General features: G+C 44.4%; 1 long non-coding RNA gene and 1 pseudogene across 1 annotated transcript; one reads left to right on the top strand and one right to left on the bottom strand.

The window, feature by feature from the left end:
* The first annotated feature begins 588 nt into the window (after positions 1–588).
* LOC140624750 (elongation factor 1-alpha 1 pseudogene) lies at positions 589–2,471 on the top strand (annotated as a pseudogene).
* Positions 2,472–11,168: 8,697 nt separating this feature from the next.
* Positions 11,169–16,067, bottom strand: LOC140624879 (uncharacterized). Its single transcript, XR_012024319.1, has 3 exons — positions 15,939–16,067; positions 15,098–15,330; positions 11,169–14,514 (listed from the first exon to the last, which is right to left on the bottom strand). It is a non-coding gene; the product is annotated as an uncharacterized lncRNA (long non-coding RNA).
* Between the last annotated feature and the right edge of the window lie 2,858 nt (positions 16,068–18,925).

Genomic DNA, 18,925 nt, shown 5'->3' with positions numbered 1-18,925 from the left:
TAAAGAAAAATTTATTTTAAGAAGTTGGCTCACATGACTGTGGGGACTGGCAAATCCAAAATCTGCAGGGCAGGCCAGCAAGCTAAAAACCCAGGTAAGAGTTGACTTTGCTCGCAGTCTTGGGTTTGGAGGCAGAATGTATTCCTCTCAGGAGGCCTGTCTTCTCTAAGGCCTCAACTGACTGCATGAAGCCCACTCACACCGTGGAAGATCATCTGCTTTACTCCAGGTCTACTGACTTAAGCGTTAGCCACATCTAAAATATACCTTTGTAGCAACATCAACACTTGTATTTGACCAAACACCTGGGCACCATAGCCTGACCAAGGTGACACATAAAAATTAACCATCATACTACCCGATGTCTATTTTCCTTTCTTTTGTTAACCAACAGAAATTAGATGTTTAGAATCGCTGAAAACAATTATACCTCACAGCCTGTCTTCTATTTCTGACCAATGAAAGTTCAGCAGAAATCTCTAAGTATGGATTCCAGAAAACTCTTTAAAAATGCGAGACTACTTTTTCACAAAGGGTTTGCCACCAGAACACAGGTGTCATGAAAACCACCGCTAAACCTAAACCAAAATGGGAAAGGAAAAGACTCCCATCATCGTCATTGGACACGCAGATTCGGGCAAGTCTCCACTACTGGCCATCTGATCTACCAACATGGTGGGATCGAAAAAAGAACTATCAAAAAATTTGAGGAGGCTGCTGAGATGGGAAGGGGCTCCTTCCAGTATGCCTGGGTCTTGGATAAACTGAAAGCTGAACGTGAACGTGGTATCACCACTGATATCTCCCTGTGGAAATTCCAGAGCAGCAAGTATTATGTGACCATCACTGATGCCCCAGGACACAGAGACTTTATCAGAAACACGGGTACAGGCACATCTCAGGCTGACTGTGCCGTCCTGATTGTTGCTGCTGGTGTTGGTGAATTTGAAGCAGGTATCTCCAAGGATGGGCACACCAGTGAGCATGGCCTTCTGGCTTGCACACCGGGTGTAAAACAACTAAATGTTGGTGTTAACCAAATGGATTCCACTGAGCCACCCTACAGCCAGAAGAGATATGAGGAAATCGTTAAGGAAGTCAGCACCTACATTAAGAAAACTGGCTACAACCACGACACAGTAGCATGTGTGGCAATTTCTGGTTGGAATGGTGACAACACGCTGGAGCCAAGTGCTAACACGCCTTGGTTCAAGGGATGGAAAGTCCCCAGTGACGATGGGAGTGCCCGTGGAAGCACACTGCTTGGAGCTCTGGGTTGCACCCTGCCGCCAGCTCCTCCAACTGATGAGCCCTTGCGTCGGCCCCTCCTGGACGTCTACACAGTTGGTGGTATTGCTACTGTCCCAGTGGGCCGAGGAGAGACTGGTGTTCGTAAGCCTGGCATGGTGGTCGCCTTTGCTCTGGTCAGTGCTACAACTGAAGTAAAGCCTGTCGGAATCCACCATGAAGCTTTGAGTGAGGCTCTTTTGGAGACTCAATGGGGGCTTCAATGTCTAGAACGTATCTGTCAAAGACGTTCGTGGTGGCAACGTGGCTGGTGACGGCAAAAATGAGCCACCCATGGAAGCAGCTGGCTTCGCGGCTCAGGTGATCATCCTGGCCCGTCCAGGCCAAGTCAGGGCTGGGTATGCACCTGGGCTGGGCTGTCACACGGCTCACAGTGCTCGCAAGTTTGCTGAGCTGAAGAGAAGATAGATCGTCATTCTATCTGGAAGCTGGAAGATGGTCCCAAGTTCTTGCAATCTGGGGATGCTGCCATTGTTGAAACGGTCCCTGGCAAGCCTCCGTGTGTTGAGAGCCTCTCTGACCATCCTCCTCCGGGCCGTTTTGCTGCTCGTGACATGAGACAGACGGTGGCTGTGGGTGTCATCAAAGCAGTGGACAAGAGGCAGCTGGAGCCGCAAGGTCCGCGGGGCTGCCCGGGAGCTCGGAGGCCGAGCGCATGTTATCCGCGAGCCGGGGCACCGCAGGCTTAATCCGCGGAGGCAGCAGGTCCCGGAACGGCTTGTGTCAATTGGCCATTTCAGTCTGATAGTAAAAGACTGTTCCTGATAACGATGCACCGGAAAACCTTCAGAAGGAAAGGAGGAGGTTTTGTGGGCCATTTGTTTTTTGTATGTGCGTGTGGCAGTTTTAAGTTATTAGTTTTTAAAATAAGAACTTTTTAATGGCAACAACTTGACCAAAAATCTACCACAGAATTTTGAGACCCATTAAAACAAAAGTTTAGTGAGAAAAATAAGAAAATAAAATAAAAATGAAAATGAAAATGCGAGACTAAGTTGGCATGTCATTTTGTCATCTTCCCTTGCCTTTTTCCTGCCAAAGATGCAGAAACTATATGTGAGGGCTGGAAGGCAGTGGCGGAGGAGAAATCAACTTCTGAAATACAGAATAACAACATTGATAAGAATGTGGCGGAGCCGAAAAATAGGGGTTTGGATCCCTGAGGGCGGGGTGCAAGCACTGTACCTAGACTGTCAACTTCTGGGCTTCTTTCTGCTGAAAAAATTAAATCGCTATTTGATGAGCCTCTGAAATAAGATCCAGTGTAAGTCAACCTGTGCTAGACACTAAACTATTTCATGTACAGCCTTAATAGCTTAATGTTTCATATTGGGCAGATAGCTTTTGTTCTTTTAAAAAATGCATCAATTACCTTATAGTCAGGGTTTTCTTTAATATCTAGCTTAGAGGCAGATGACGTTAATATTCTCTTCAAATGTTTCTTATGAGGATTAGTTACAATAATAAAGAGTTGCTTTTGTAGAAGAAATATCCTTTGAAAAGTCATTAGCAATTTAAAAACTCTATCAAGAAAACAGATTAATTGATACTTGTTCCATGTTGCGCTACACGACCCAGCCGGGACTAGGGCTCAGATACTCTGATAGTCACTAGTTTCCTAAGAATCATAGTCCATGAGGCTGTTGTGCGTCCTCGGAGATGACACCCCGACGGCTGGCTCTCAGAAACAAGAGAGAAGAGACGGAGCAGCGCAGAGCCACAAAGATACGCAAGAGATCACTGTGTCACTTACGGAAACAAAAATTCAGGAAAGAGATGGAAAAAATTCTCTCTAAGCTAAAATTTTTCCTTAATTATTCTCAAAGCAAGAAGTAAGATAATCTTGGAAACGCAGAGGGTTTTGTTTCAGCAAAAGCCGCCCACCCGGCCGGCTTGCACGGGGAGCGCAGCTCTGGAGGCGGGAGGCCTCGGCCCAGGCGCCCGCAGGTGTCTTGAGGAGGGGGACTCCGCGTCCTGGGAGGGCTGCTTCTTACAGCGTCGGAGGAGTGAGGGGCCCGACCTTAGGGGCCCTGTCACCTGCGCTCTATCCCCAGGGGGCTGAGCCCGCGGCGGCGGGAGGGAGGCTGTCGGGGGAGGCCGCGGGCCGGGTGCCAGGGCCGGGGTGCCAGGGGCCGGGGTGCCAGGGCCGGGGTGCCAGGGGCCGGGGTGCCAGGGCCAGGGGTGCCAGGGCCGGGGTGCCAGGGCCGGGGTGCCAGGGGCCGGGGTGCCAGGGCCGGGGTGCCAGGGGCCGGGGTGCCAGGGGCCAGGGTGCCAGGGCCGGGGTGCCAGGGGCCGGGGTGCCAGGGCCAGGGGTGCCAGGGCCGGGGTGCCAGGGCCGGGGTGCCAGGGGCCGGGGTGCCAAGGCCGGGGTGCCAGGGGCCGGGGTGCCAGGGCCAGGGGTGCCAGGGGCCGGGGTGCCAGGGCCGGGGTGCCAGGGCCGGGGGTGCCAGGGGCCGGGGTGCCAGGGCCGGGGTGCCAGGGCCAGGGGTGCCAGGGGCCGGGGTGCCAGGGGCCGGGGTGCCAGGGCCGGGGTGCCAGGGGCCGGGGTGCCAGGGCCGGTGTGCCAGGGCCGGGGGTGCCAGGGGCCGGGGTGCCAGGGCCGGGGCGCGAGGGCCGGGGATGCCAAGGCCGGGGGTGCCAGGGCCGGGGTGCCAGGGGCGGGGGTGCCAGGGCCGGGGGTGCCACGGCCGGGGCGCGAGGGCCGGGGGTGCCAGGGGCGGGGGCGCAGGACCTGGACACGGACCTGGGCGGCGGGGGCGGCCCCGAGCCAAGTGGGGACAGGGAGGACTCACCTCGTGCCGGCGCCACCAGGTCTTCCGAGCGCAGGTGAGGTCAAGGGTGACGGTTCTCTCCATCGATTGTGCGCGGCGGGGGAAGGGGGGGCAGGGGCCGCGGGGGACATGGAGCGCCCTAGGGACCCGGGTCGCCCTCCAGGGTGAGGCACACGCGGGTGCGCCCGACGGCCCCGCCCCACGGTCCCCCCACGGCGCTCGGGCCGCAGCTGCCTGGGTCCTGGGGCCCAGGCCCGCGGGAGGGGCGCCCGGGGGTCGCCGGAAGGAGCCGGGTGGGATCGCCGGCCCGCGTCGGCAGAAAGGAAGGCCTGGGCCCTGGGCCACCGGGGACCATCCCCTCCGCCACCCGCCCCCCGCCCCCCGCCCCCCGCGGGGTCCCCACGCGGCTGTCCCTGCGCAGGGCCCGCCCCCCCGCGGACCCCCTCCCTCCCCGTGGGACCCCCCCACTCCCTCCCCACGGCCCCCCCTCCCCACGGTCCCCCATTCCCTCCCCGTGGGACCCCCCACTCCCTCCCCGCGGGCCCCCCTCCCTCCCCGCGGCCCCCCATTCCCTCCCCGTGGGACCCCCCACTCCCTCCCCGCGAGGCCCCCCTTCCCTCCCCGCGGCCCCCCACTCTCTCCCCACGGGCCCCCCCATTCCCTCCCTGTGGGACCCCCCACTCCCTCTCCGCGGCCCCCCCTCCAGGCTTCTTTCGGTCCTTGCCTCTCCGGGCTGGGCCCCGACGCCCCGATTCACACAGCATCCCCCACACAGCACCCGCCACGGCCCCCCCGGCTGCGCTTTTTCCTCTCCTATAACATGAAACAATTTCTAATATAATGTTACGTGTGTATATTTGTTTGTTTCTTATGCATCACCGGGTGGGTTGTTTTTGGGGGGTTTGGGGTTTTTTGTTTGTTTCTTGTCTACCTTTCTTTTCAGTGAAATGTAAGCTGTGATCTTCGCCTATTTTGTTTAACAATGCATCTTAAGACACTTGTTCAGTGGATTTAAGATAGTTGTGGAGTGAATTTAGATCATCAGATTTCTGCTTTTGCGATTTAGCTATAAGAAATATGAGCTTTGTGTACATCACAAAGTACACAACAATCAGGAAATGAATACAGTATAATAAGTAAGAAATACATAATAAATATAAAAGTTCTGTCCAGAAACTTCAAAATCTCTCGATGCAGGTAACCTCGGTTTTGGAGCAAGGCACAGCAGGTGCAAACCCAGGAGGTGAAAGCCAAAAGTGATCATTCTATCCAACTTCTTTATTCTACTAATGAAGACAATTAGGCCGAGGGACATTAAGTGTATTGAAGAATGTTAAAAAGTCAGCTGGTGGCACAACTAGAATTAGAACCAAATTTTCTAATTACTAACACAGTATCCATTACTTCCTCCAATTAACAGTATCACTGCTCAAATAAAATTTATAACAATCAAAAAAAAGTGCAAAGGAAGAAATTTCCAATGTTCTTGAGTATAAAAATGTATGGCTTTGAAAATTAAGCTGCAGGCCCTGATTTCACCAAGTGGAAATCCACTAGTCTGATACACTTGCTTCTCAAAAAGCGTAGATGGCTGCAGTCGAGCTTGTCTGAACGTAGAACTGTAAGAGCAAGGAGAGGTGTCCTCCTGAATCTAAAGTTACAATCTCATTGAACTAAATTACTGGCTTCGGCCAGTGGGTGGGAGTCTCATTTGCAGAACTGAAGTGAGTATAGGAACATCTACTACTAAAGAAGGGAAAGGTGGGGTCAACTAGTAAACGTGAAGGAAGTGGACGTCGTTGTTATAAGGGAATACCTTTTTAGTCTATTTGCTATTGAATAGTTTCTAAGAATCTTTTTTTTTTTCTATTTAAATGACCAGCGAGTTAATTTACCCAGGAGAAAAACATCTAATAACTGTGCTTATGCTTCTACACCCTGAATTTTACACACGGAGCGTAATTCTCCCGCTGAGTGTTACCAAATGAGAATCTGGGTCCGTGTCTCAGATCACTGGAATGTGATAGTCCCTCCTCGCTGCAACTGAAAACCAGGAAGGTAATAATTTTATAGCAAAGTTTATCATCTTCTTTCCCAGACATTTGGCTCTTTCGGTCTTGGGATTCTTTCCCCACTTCAATGTTTTAGCTAATTGAGATGCATTTCTATCTGATGAAGGCTGAACGCATCTTCCCTGGTGAAAATATTATACATAATAGTTATTAATGTCCCTGTGTTTAATCCCCACTTCACTGACAATAAATCAGTTTTTAGATTTCCTCTATAAATTGGCAATAAAAAGTTCATAAAACTAATCATTTAAAGGTCAATGTTTATATAGTCAAAGAAAAATAGAATCAAGACAACCCGTTTAATTCTCTGCTTTGCACTAATTTAAAAAAAAATGTTCTTCTACTCAGCAATCACTATAAGTCCATTCTGTAAAATAAAATTAGAATTTCAGCACCATCTGCAAATTCTCTCACACTGAAAGTTAATTACATTATTGTTAAACTGATTTGTTAGAGCTTGAAATGTTGTGTTATAGTAAGAATACATGAAGAATCTTTCAAATTCTGGTATCAGACTCTTCTCATTTTCAAACAAAACATTGCCTCATGTATTCAATGTAATCTGGTTAACTAACTGAAATGGTAGGATTCTTTATCCTCATTATTGTACAAGAATGTTAAATTATCTCCTTGGGAAGAAAGAAATAGTCATAACAATTGTTTTCTAAATTTTAAAAACTAGCAAATTTCTCTGCTTTCCAGAGTAGTATGGAATTTTTTTTTTTAATTTATTTATGATAGTCACACAGAGAGAGGGAGAGAGAGGCAGAGACACAGGCAGAGGGAGAAGCAGGCTCCATGCACCGGGAGCCCGACGTGGGATTCGATCCCGGGTCTCCAGGATCGCGCCCTGGGCCAAAGGCAGGCGCCAAACCGCTGCGCCACCCAGGGATCCCTAGTATGGATTTTTTTATTTGAAAAACTCAATTTCCCTTCCAGATACTTCAAACCTTATTTAAATGCAAATAGTGTCCCAAAATATCTTCTTTCAACATACCATTCTCAATTGGAGACATAAGCAATTTAATGAAAAAAAATTGATAAGCAATTCATTAACTGGAGATTTTCATTAAGTTCATGACTTTCCTGGAAGTATTTTAATGTAACTATTTTTCACACAACACAAATAAAAATCATGTATTATATGGAAAGGAAGACAGATCCAATGATTGACCAAACTGCGAAAAATCTGAACATGGTTTTGTTCTCAGTACTATGGCAAGTTTCCACTTGACACCAAGCATCCCATTGGATAATCATAACATACTAGAAAGAGTGTAGATGCAAAAAATTGCAGAAGATTACAGTGACTTCTCAAGAAAGAGAAATATCTCTAACATCTTTGGATTATTCCTGAATTATGCATATAACAATGCTAAAATTTTGTTAAAACTTTGAAAGCTTGAAGGTCTCTCCCCTCCACAAGCCCCAACCATGTTTTCTCTTGAGACCAGCAATGAAAAGATTTGTTTAATATAAAAACCCTCCTAAAAAAAAAAAACAAAAAAACAAAAACCCTCCTAAATTTGTATAACGGGTTCCTAAATTATTTAACTTCTAAATTCTTAAAGGGGAAAGTCTCTTTTTCCATTTAGTATATTATTTGAAAAAGTAAATACAGTAATAACATATGTCAGCATAACCAAATCAATCTTCAGTTTACTGTCTAAAATTTAAAAGAAACTTTAGCAGCATAAGAAAATATTGTAGGTTCTGATTATGTGTTTTCTTGTATCTCCCTATTTCTATGGTTTGTATTTGAAAATGGTAAGATGGTCCATTGCAGACTAGAAACATAGAACATATTTCCATTCCAAAAGGACAGTAACCAAAAGCACATCATTAAACAATAGAAGTCTATCTGGGTCATCTGGTCAAACTTGCCCTGTAGCATTTCACACAAAATGCAATTTATTTTCTAAATTGAGTAACAGCCTCACAAAAGGATAAACTATAAAACTAGACAATACCCCTGCCCTGTTGGACCTCAATATATCTTGCTGCCAAATAAGAGAAAGTACTCAAAGAGAGAACAGAAATCCATAACCAAAGTGGGAAATAAACTTTAAAGTATGAATTTCTCTACAAATGAGTAGCAAGAACCAGAGGGAGAAGGAAAATCAACTCAACTGTTTCAATGAGGAACTACCAAATTATCTGAGAAGCAGTAATTTTCGGGACAATCAGTCCACAATTGTCATAAGGAAAGGGACCTGACACTCGGGCTCTTTAGGACAGTAAGGAGATGAGCAAATATTTATGGATGTCCACACTGATTCTTTTAAATGTTTTTCAAAAAGAAGTTTTATAGCCTGCAACACAGAAAATAACCATCACCAGCTCATATTTTCCATTTTGTTGGGCTTGATGGTGTTCTCAATAATGGTGAACTAAGGCTGTCTGCTTGGAATTAATGATTAGAAAATCTCACAGTATCAGTATTAACGTTAGATAACAACAGCAACAGCTAACATCTATTAAATGTTTATAATGGGCCGAGTGAGTGCTCGTCTGAGTACTTTGATTTTTTAGCTTGTGTAAATCCTTATAACGCAAATTATCTTGCCTATTTTATCAAAGAGAAAATAAAGGCACAGAGAATTTACCTGATTTACCCTAAATCACATAGCTAGTGATCTTAGAGCTATTATCTGAACCCACTTAGTCTGACATCCAGGCCCACGTACTTGGACTAGTTGTACTTGGACATAGTTGATTATGTCTTAGCTTAACCATGTCAAAGGAACCTAGGCAGTAGCAACAGAAGCCTACAATGGATTTTGACTTTCTGTAGTCAATGCCATTTTTTTGGTGGGTGAGCTTGCATATTACATTTTCTTCTATAATATTTTAAGCTCAGAAAAGAGTTCTATCTTGCAAAGATTGAACAAATATTCATTTTAGCCAACACCACCAATGACACTACTAAATAAGCCAGCACTTTCCTTTGTATCTTGTCTGTACTTTGAAGGGTCCAAGTCCAGAATTACCCTGAAGACGACTTCAATTTCTTGGCCATGGGCTTGGGCCCCTGGCTTAGTCTTGCCAGGCTAAGAGCTACATCCACCTTCACCTTCCCCATCTCTTTAAGGGTACGCAGCAGTCTGATAAGATGTCTTAGAAGTGTGAATCCCTTGGCCGAGCCGATTGCCTATTGCCCTGTCCTACCACCCTAATTCCCCTACCTCTCAACACAGAAATAGGATGAGAAAATTGCACTCCACGAAGTACTATACCTAGACTAGCTGGATGTCCCATACCTGCCTAAATTTAGAAGATGGGCAGCCTCTGAAGCCCAGCGCATGTCTCTCTTTGTACTACCATGTGTTGCTAAGAAATCACTCTGTGTCAACAACAAATAAAAAGTTAAGTGCAGTAAAGAATCAATAACTCTTCCTGGATCCATAAAGGGCCTGAGGACACAGAGAAAACCCCTGCTCTCCAGACTGGAGAGACAAGCAAGTGCACACAGGCAGTCCCAGCTTCCTGCAGTCGTGCGAAGCGGCCTCCGGAAACAGAGCTGGAGCAGGAAAGCTTGGACCTTAATTGACAAATAGCTGGAGGCTCCGTGCAGACAAGTCAGAGAGTTAAAAACTCCAGGGGGACCCAGTCACAGGGGGTCACCATGCTTTTGCGAGTCTTACCTCCAGGAGCACAACCAGGTTCTCACAGTAAATATCAGAGAAAAATCCCCTCCTGCTGCCAGCAGTGGTTGGGGAAAAGGTACTGTTTTTGAAATACACCGGAGCACTTGTTTCTTAACAAGCCCTGATCTCAGGGGAGACTAGTTAACCCCAGTCTCACAAGCTGTGGGTTTTATCCCAGCCTAACTGACCTGCGGTGGAGAAATACCCAACTCCAGCCAACCAGAGCCATCTTGTCCCACCAAGAGGGGGGAGGAATTAAAAAACAAAAACAAAAAACTTGTAAACCTCACAGTCCAGAGGCTAAAAGTCAGGATCTTCCCCTCATTTTGTGATGCTTCTCTCAACCCTGAAAAATACAATAAATTTGTTATAAAGCTACTGTGGAAAAGAGGAAAAGCTCTTTTGTATTAGTCTATGAGTGCGTATTGTGTTTGTGTCTCTGGGTGGGGGAGTTGTGAAGGGAGGGAAAGACATTAGAATAAAGCTGTTGAGAAGAACATGTATTTAGCTAAGAAGGAAATGAAAAGCAATACTAAATCTAACACTCAAGTAGATAAAGCTTCCAGTACCTTCACAGGAAATAAATGAATGGTGCTAATAGCTGGATCCAATTTATAAGGCACTAAACGGATATTATAGGAGGAAGGGAGATAATTAATCTTCAGCTAGAACAATGAAGGATCAGCTGCAGTATTATCACAGTGCCACATTCCAAGACACTGGAGGTGCTTTGCCTTCCAATGTATTAATCAAAGACTATCCAGAATTAGGATGTTTAATTATTTGCAAGGATTCTTTGTATTTTTTATCTCTGCACAAAGCCACTGATTACTCCATATAAAAAGTTTTCCCTCTAACACCAATGTTAATAGCCCCTGAGTATAGAAATAAAGATATTTGACTTCAAAATTTAACAGAGGTATAGTTTTTGTGAATATTTGATAGATTAGAAATTTGATTTCAAATTTAATAAAGCTATAGTTCCTGGTGATTCTTTGAGTATTTGGTGTAAATTGTTTAAACCTTAGAACTTATAACAAATAGTGTCATTCTACTTTCATTAGATTCAAATAAAAAAAATAAAGTCATAAAAAAACTGAAGTCATGATTCTTAAACACAGGAAAAAAATGTCCAAATGTTAATTCTGTTTCTGCAGGAGATTACCTCAAACATGCATAACATTGGTAATGAGGAAAGTTTTGGGCAATCTATGCCACTTCACAAATGCATAAAATAAAATGGGAGAGTAGAAAGCCAAGCACATTCTTTACCTTACAATATTTAACAAGTTTATTCTTAAAAGTTTCATAAATAAATTCTTATCATTATCAAAGTGATATAATCATCAACACGACATTGGTCGGCTACTTTTCCAGTAAACAAGTTTTAAAACAGGTGTTGTCGTTTTTTTCTGCTCCTCTCACACCTATATGTTTCCCTCTAGTTTGGAAAGACTGTCTTCCACTGTTTTCTTTTGCCTCGACTGTGCCCCTTAGTACATTTTACAAGTATGATCACATTCGCCTTTCAACTGTCATTAAATCCAATACTTTCTTATATTTATTTTACAATAGTCAATAAATATTGCTCAGCCTATGCAGAGTGGTGGTGCCATAACTCCATCTATAAACCTTCAAGGTTTTCTTACTCTAGGGATGCAGTCCAACCTCCTTAGTGTTACACTCGCGGCTTGTCCTTAGAAGGTAACGCCTTCTTCTAGGGCAAAGATTGTTCTGAATTTCTTGTAGCTCATTACAAAAGATTCAGGGTCCCTAAGCTCAGTGTTTCTCAGCTGTGACAAAAATCACCCCCATGGGACTTGGTGGGCTATGGGGCAAAGTACAGCCTTGCAAACGTGAGGCTCATATTTCCTGATGTGCTGTTAGTGATACGAGTCCTTTGTTTCTGACCTGGAGTCTCATGTCCTCCCGTATCTTCCATGAATACCCGATAAGCTCACTTATTAGTTGGCAAGTAGCTTCCATCAATGGAGATCAGGTGTTAACAGAGCCATGGCTTTCTGGAAGAAAAAGAATAAGGGCCTCATAGGCCCGTGTTCAGGATATAGAAGGACTCCTTAGGATTTGAGAAAGAATGCTCTTGCCTGGAGTAAGCAAAGGCAGGGAGAGGGGGCGTTGCAGGGAGGAAACTAGTGTCCCCTACTCTCCTACCTGTTCATGAATACTAATAGGCTGAGCGGTTGAGGAAAAGTAGACTGGAATGTAAGTTGCCCCGGCAGTGATGTGATGCCTGGTCACTGTTCTCCAGGCAGGAGGGGGAAGGGATACGATCACCACAACCCAGCAGCAAGCGTCGCTACCCCAGTTGAGAGGCAACGTGTCTGTAGCTGTGGGTCCAGGAGTCCCTCGAGCTGAAACTGATGGTGTCAGTGATGAACTCAGACATGTGAGCAGGTAAAAACACTAGAGGTCTTTTCTCAGTTCCTGCACCACCTGAAACCAAAAGTGGACGTGCTGTGCTTACTAATGTGGCACAGTCTCTCCCTCTGTGTCCTCCGTTCTTCACTCCCCTCACTACCCTAACCTCAGCTGGTTAATGGAGAAAGAAAATTAGCAGCAGGCTGAGGTTTCCCTGTCCTCAAGAGGCACTGAAAACCATCGGCACCTATTCATGTATGTGCTGGGATGCTTCAGGGACAGGAGACACTCGGACTTCCATGACTGCTAAACATAGGCACCCAACTCACCATCCTCCCCAGGGCTTCCAGGGCAAGAAGATGTCCGAATTCCACTGTTGCTGTTTGGACAGTTCACAGGGGGGTGCATGGGGTAGTGGGAGGGGGTGGAGTCTAACATGATGGTTTGGGGGGATTCTTTGGGGTCAGTTCAATGTGCTGCTGATGTCCTTACACCCGAACGTACAGTAGGACTGATGTGTTATATATTTAAACTTCATGTCCCATAAGTGCCATATGGGTGGCTCTCAATCAGTGAAGAGACACAGTGAAAGAACTGTTAGTGGGACAAACACTCCTGGAACTTTCTACCGATGGGCAGGTAGAAATCAGCGTGCAGGCCTCTGCCCTCTAATGTCCAAAGCTGTCACTAGACAGAATACGTTCTGTTGGTTGGCAAGTCAGCAGTTACGTTTCCAATCATCACACCTCCTCGGCAGGTGTGGCTAATAAACCCTGACAAAAATACAGAGGGGCCGTCACACCACGTAATTTATTAGGACTACTTAGGTGGACTAACAATGCTCAGTGCGTCCAGAAATCAAGGAAAACCTACTATTTCTTTGGATCTTCCATGACAAAAAAGGAGAATTATCATGTTGTGACATGTTAGGCATCGGAGACAGTGCGGTCTCACTCAGGCGTTTTGCTCCATTCTTCATATCCACAAATGCACACAGGTCAGCATTCTCTGAGTGGGGCTCAAACCAGCAAGTTGTCCTGGAACGTATCCAGCCAGCTGTAGAACACTCTAGATCTTTGCAACCCCATAGCTTTAATGATCCCTTTGAGATACAAATATCTGATCTTGTATATGAGACACTGTGCAGTAGAAAGCCGCCTCTGCCCTGAAGACACCCTTGTGCTTCTGCACCTGTTGCCTCCTGGATATGGCTACTAGGTACAGTCCTTTTGGAAGCAGCTATCCCCTCACCGATGAGCTCTTGCCAAAAACAAATACCCAACCCAGGGAGGCCTAACGACGCCGCAGTCTGATATTCCCATTTAGAAGTGGGTCAGCAGCTTGCACTCAATAGCTCCGAAGGTGGGAGGGGACCTGGAATGCTCAAAAACACACTAGGCCTGGCTCCACTGGTAAGTCAACTTTACATGGAAAAGTGTCAAGTCAACTCTCCCTCTGGAAACTTTATCCCCCTACACTTTATCCCCCTATGAGTCGAAGCTACTGGCTTGTCAGGCCTTCAACACACAGAGATTCCCATAAAAGCTTGGTGCACCTAAGCGAGATCCAGTGAAAATTTTGATTCTCAACCAATTTTTCTATGGTTTTTGAAACAAAAACCACTGGGCTACTCAAGCTTTCCAGCCTCAGCACCAGCTATGTAGAATCAAAGCTGAAAAATACTATGTGATCTCACTTATATGTGTAATCCTTTAAAAAAAATACAGCTAGAAAAAAAACTGAACTCATAAATACAGACAAGAGATTGATAGTTGCCAATGATGAAGGGACAGGGGTGGGCGATGCGGGTGAAGGGAGTTACAAGGTACAGACTTCCAGTTATAAGATGAATAAGTCGTGGGGATACGAGATGCAGCCTGGTGACTATGGTCAGTGATACTATATCACATATTTGAAAGTTGCTAGTGGAGTAGATCTTCGAAGGTCTCATCTTGAGGGAAAAAAAATTGAATGACTACATGCAATGACAGATGTTAAGTAAACCTATTATGGTGATCATTTTGCAATGTATGCAAATGTCAAATCACGGTGTTAACACTTGAAACGAATGCAGTGTTCTGTTTGTCAATCATATCTCAATGTTTAAAAATGGAAATATTCACTCTGCTCGGTGGGCCGAATTCAAGGCCGATGCACAGCATTCTACGTGGACCTCGTGCCACCTTCACCTCAGGGTTCTTGGTGGCGCCTCATCGTTGCCAGCATATTTTTAGGTTACAGGCTGGCTGTTTCAGTCCACTCGGGCATCAACCCTCTGGCCTTTGACCTCATCTGAGTCCCGTGATGGCCGCAGCCTCCCTTCTCCTCCACCACCACCTGCAAAGTTAAGAGGCACAGTTCATATGAGCACTCTCACCTCTGACCACAGCTGTAGGCTCAGCAGCCTTCGAGACTACTGTTTGGCTCACCAGCTCACTAGAAGAACTCACTGAAAGCAGTTGGTTAGACTCAGTTCTGGAGTATTCTAGGGACAGGATGCGTACTACAATCAGCCAAAAAATCGGATTGGCCCCCCAAATGGCCAACCACAGTCTCCGGCCCCTCAGGTGACTGACTGCGACCTTCGCGGCCCTGAGACCTCACCGCAAATCATAAATATGACTCAAAACCCTCAGGCAAACAAAGATATTTTTAGGGGTAGAATATTCCGAGGGCTTGAAGATGACCTCTCAGGGAGCAAGGGTAAAGATTCCACCTCTAATTCAGACCCTCTTCATTCAGACAATGGTTTGCTTTTTGTTTAAAAAACCATTGAAAAATTGGTTGAGAATCAAAATATTCACTGGTCTACGTGGATGGACTTTCCACGTTCCCTGACATCCCGCAGCGCCTGGTATCACTTAGTTTTGGAATTATCTTCTCAAAAACAATGAAAATTTCCGATGTTTAGCTTTCTTACCCTTTCCTTGTCCACAGCTTGGTAAGGTAGTTTGGTCACTGAGTCTGGTCATCTCAGAGAGAACTAATCCTCCATCAGCCACTTCCTGGGTGACGATGATGAGCAAGGTGTGGAGGAAGCACACAGACATCTTTTGAAAATGTGAGATTCTGCTCTAGCCATTCCTGGACGAAATGCTACTTTCTTTCTCCCAAGGACAATCCTTAGCTGGCTTGATGGTCACACCTCCTTGACTGTGAAGCCAAAATGGGGCATAGAAGATTCAAACCAAAAACAAACAAACAAACAAACAAACAACAACAACAACAAAAAAAAAAAAACAAAAGAAGAAGATTCCAACCTGATTCAGGTCCAGCCACCTGGTCTTACACCATAAAGATAATGACCATTTGGTTGTCCATTGCTTGTGGAGTCCTCCCACAGTAGCCCATACAGGACAAAACTCAGGACATGGAAGGGATCTGGAAGTTTTATAGAAATGCCCTTGCTGCTCTTACAAATGATCCTTTATATGAAAGGGTTGGATGTGAGTAGATGACTGGAGAAAGGGTGAGGTTCTAGCTATTGGAATGGAAAGTGATTTTATGAAGATGGAGAGCAACAAACCTGGCACCTGAGGAGAGAACATCTTAGATACAAAAAAGAATAAGGAAAGGAGAAAACTTAATCATAATTTTCTTTCAGAACTTTCTGTGGTTATGTTTCACATGAAAGAAAATGTCTCAGCATGGCTTTTCAAAACTTTATTTAGTTAATACCAATTGAATCCTAGGTCACCCATCCATCCCCTTCCAGATGAGTCTGACCATTTATTTCTCTTTAGCTTTTTTAAGACATCTACCTGAGAGAGCACTGGATGGCCGTTACACCCGAAATACATCTGGATGGCTCCTCGTCCTAATTCTTAATCATTTAGTTGAACAGAGGAATGCCAACCAGCTGGTAGTGTGGAAAAACTGGTAGTCCTTCTGAAAAGAAACGAAAAAAGAAAGAAAAGATTCAATTATTTAAACTGAATTTTGAACTCTCAAGGCAATAAGCCAGTCAGGTAGACTACATTGGAAGCACTCTCAACTTGTGCCCTCTGACTGATGTAGGTTCTCTTTGGCCACCATCAATTAGAAATGACATTTTCTTTCCAAGGACAAATTCAGAATTACATTTTCAGGTGGAAGCTAGGCAATAACACGTCTTTCTCCCAAAAACGTGGTAGCTTGTGCCTTAGTAGGGGTAGTAAGAGACCTTCATGTTTAAGGAAATACCGCCTCTGCTCTAGAAGGCATCCAACTCAGTCATAACCCACTGACCAGGGTTGATATGAATGAGACAATTGCCTTTTATTTCTTCCTTGCAAGACGATGAAGGGGTTGGGCAATCTTGAATACATTTTTATGAACCTGGCTTAAACCTCAAGTCAGGTGTAAAGGACAATATGGAAACTTAAAGGAGAAGCCATCTGGCTTTCTACAGGACGTTCTAATTGTTTATAGAGGCCTGGCATGACTGAGGTAAATAGCACATGTTAGCCCCATCCTTCTTGGAATCTTGCTGGGAGGAGCCTTAATTAAATTAAATGCTATTTGAGACAAACTAAATCAATGTGGTCCCCTATCAGATTAACTAGAATGTAGCAATCTACACAAAAGACACAATTATTTGGAGACAATTCCCCATGGATATCTCCTACCTCTGCACATTTTTGTGAGCAAGGACACTACCACTAACTAGACTATTTTTAGTTCTGGACTATTTTAAGGACGTCGTATAGCAAATACCCTTGGCAGATAGAAATAGTGCGTTTTCCTCCAAGACAGAGTAAATAAATCTGCTAGTATCATAATGTCTCCTACAAGGCAAAGGTCAAATAGATCTGCTTGCAGTTCATTATGAGATACTGGGGGTTCTTAAACTTGGGAGTTCCTCAGCTATGATGGAAATCTGCACATACACAGCATTCACTTGAGCCCTTCTGCATCTCCCTGTCATGGGTCTCCAAGGGTCAGGAGAACTGCTGTATACATGAAACTCATAGTGTTTGCTGTGCTGGGAGTAACAAGCCCTTTGTCTTTGACACAGGAGTCTCTTGTTTTCTATCAGAATTCAAAAAAATGGTAGCAGGCTAACTCATTAGCTTCCTAGTACGGTACATTTTCTGACTCTCTACAATTCTTGATAGTGTTCAGAACTTTCAAAACAAACTTGTGTACCTAGTGTGGGAGATGGGGGTAGGAGGGAATCCAGAATGAGAAAAAAAAAACTGCATGTAATTTCCATAGTTGTTTATTGTCAGTTTGTGCATTTTTTTCCTCATGGACAAATTCCCCCCTCTCAGTTAAGCAGAGACATCTATACAACAACATAGTTCTCACTACCTAGCCTCAACCTGAAAACTTTACTTAATTTGCAACTTAATATAAATAGACCTGCCTTCATTTCATAAGTACAACTTGGAAAATTAATATTTTTGAATCAAAGCATTAAGAAACTAAATAACAGAGCAACAATTGTTTAGGAAAATACTTTTCGGAAGTCATTAAAGTGGGATTATAACTCTTAGTCTATTGCTTTGCTAGCTGAGCCATACAAAATATGTATCTATAATGAACAGTTCATACAATTCCAGAAATACTAGAAAAGGAAACACTGCAAGCAGCATCCTGTCCCATGGCAGTTATACTGAACCCCCTGAGTGCCATAGATTTTTGCATACATACAAACACATGATCATTTCAATCGGTCTGTCTATGTACATGCCTATTTTGAGATATGAATATGCCAGTATATAATAAGAGTAATTAAAAGTTGTCATGCTTTAAGATTATCTATGAAATTATTTATTAAAGTTTTATGATCTGTATCTTTTCTACAATTGTTGCCAGTTGAAAATGTACTTCATCCTTTCTGGAATGGATAGCAGGAATATATACTCTGGGACATTTGAGTATAAAGGCCCAAAGGGACATAGGCCTTGGGAACAGCTGGGTTTTGGGGGCCTGACTTCTTGTAAATATTAATCTAATTTTTCCCAATTACAGCCAGCACATATGGATGTAATACTAGTAGGGGCATCTCATTCAAAAATATCAATATAGTTAATATATTTGGGTTCATTTAAAGTTTATAGTCAGAACAGCCCAAAGACAAGGATTCAAACTTCCAGTGTCTGCTGGTTGGCAAAGATCCAAGTGAGATAATTCAGTTGGTTGCTATTTTTGTGTCAAATGAGTCTTATAACTGATTTTTACTGTTATGTACTATAGTCAGAAATATTCCACAAATAACATTTAAAAAATATTTTCAAACACAGAAATAAGCTATCCTTACATACAGTCTAACGAAAATGTTTCATGTTGGGGGATCCCTGGGTGGCTCAGCAGTTTAGCGCCTGCCTTCGGCCCAGGGTGTGATCTTGGAGTCTCGGGATCGAGGCCCACATCAGGTTCCCTGCACGGAGCCTGCTTCTCCCTCTGCCTATGTCTCTGCCTCTCTCTCTCTCTCTCTCTCTCTGTGTCTCTCATGAATAAATAAATAAAATCTTAAAAAAAAAAAAAGAAAATGCTTCATGTTATTTTAATTAAATTTTGATTTATTATCAAGTTATTTCACTTCTTATACACCTACTAATGTTATATATACAAATACTATAACACTTAAAATCAGAATTTTTAAGTCTGATATTAGTATACATTTTTAAGGGATTATTTTGCCATAACATCATAATTGAATATTCTTGTTAAATATCAGTTTTTTTCAATATGATTTGTGAATTTTAAAGTGTAAATTTTATGTCACTAGTGTTATTTTTTGCAATAGATTCTGTGAGGTAAA

Source organism: Canis lupus, chromosome 35 (assembly GCF_048164855.1).
Source record: "Canis lupus baileyi chromosome 35, mCanLup2.hap1, whole genome shotgun sequence".
NCBI lineage: Eukaryota > Metazoa > Chordata > Mammalia > Carnivora > Canidae > Canis > Canis lupus.
The sequence above is the reverse complement of the archived record's forward strand: the minus strand, read 5'-3'. Positions and strand labels throughout refer to the sequence as shown.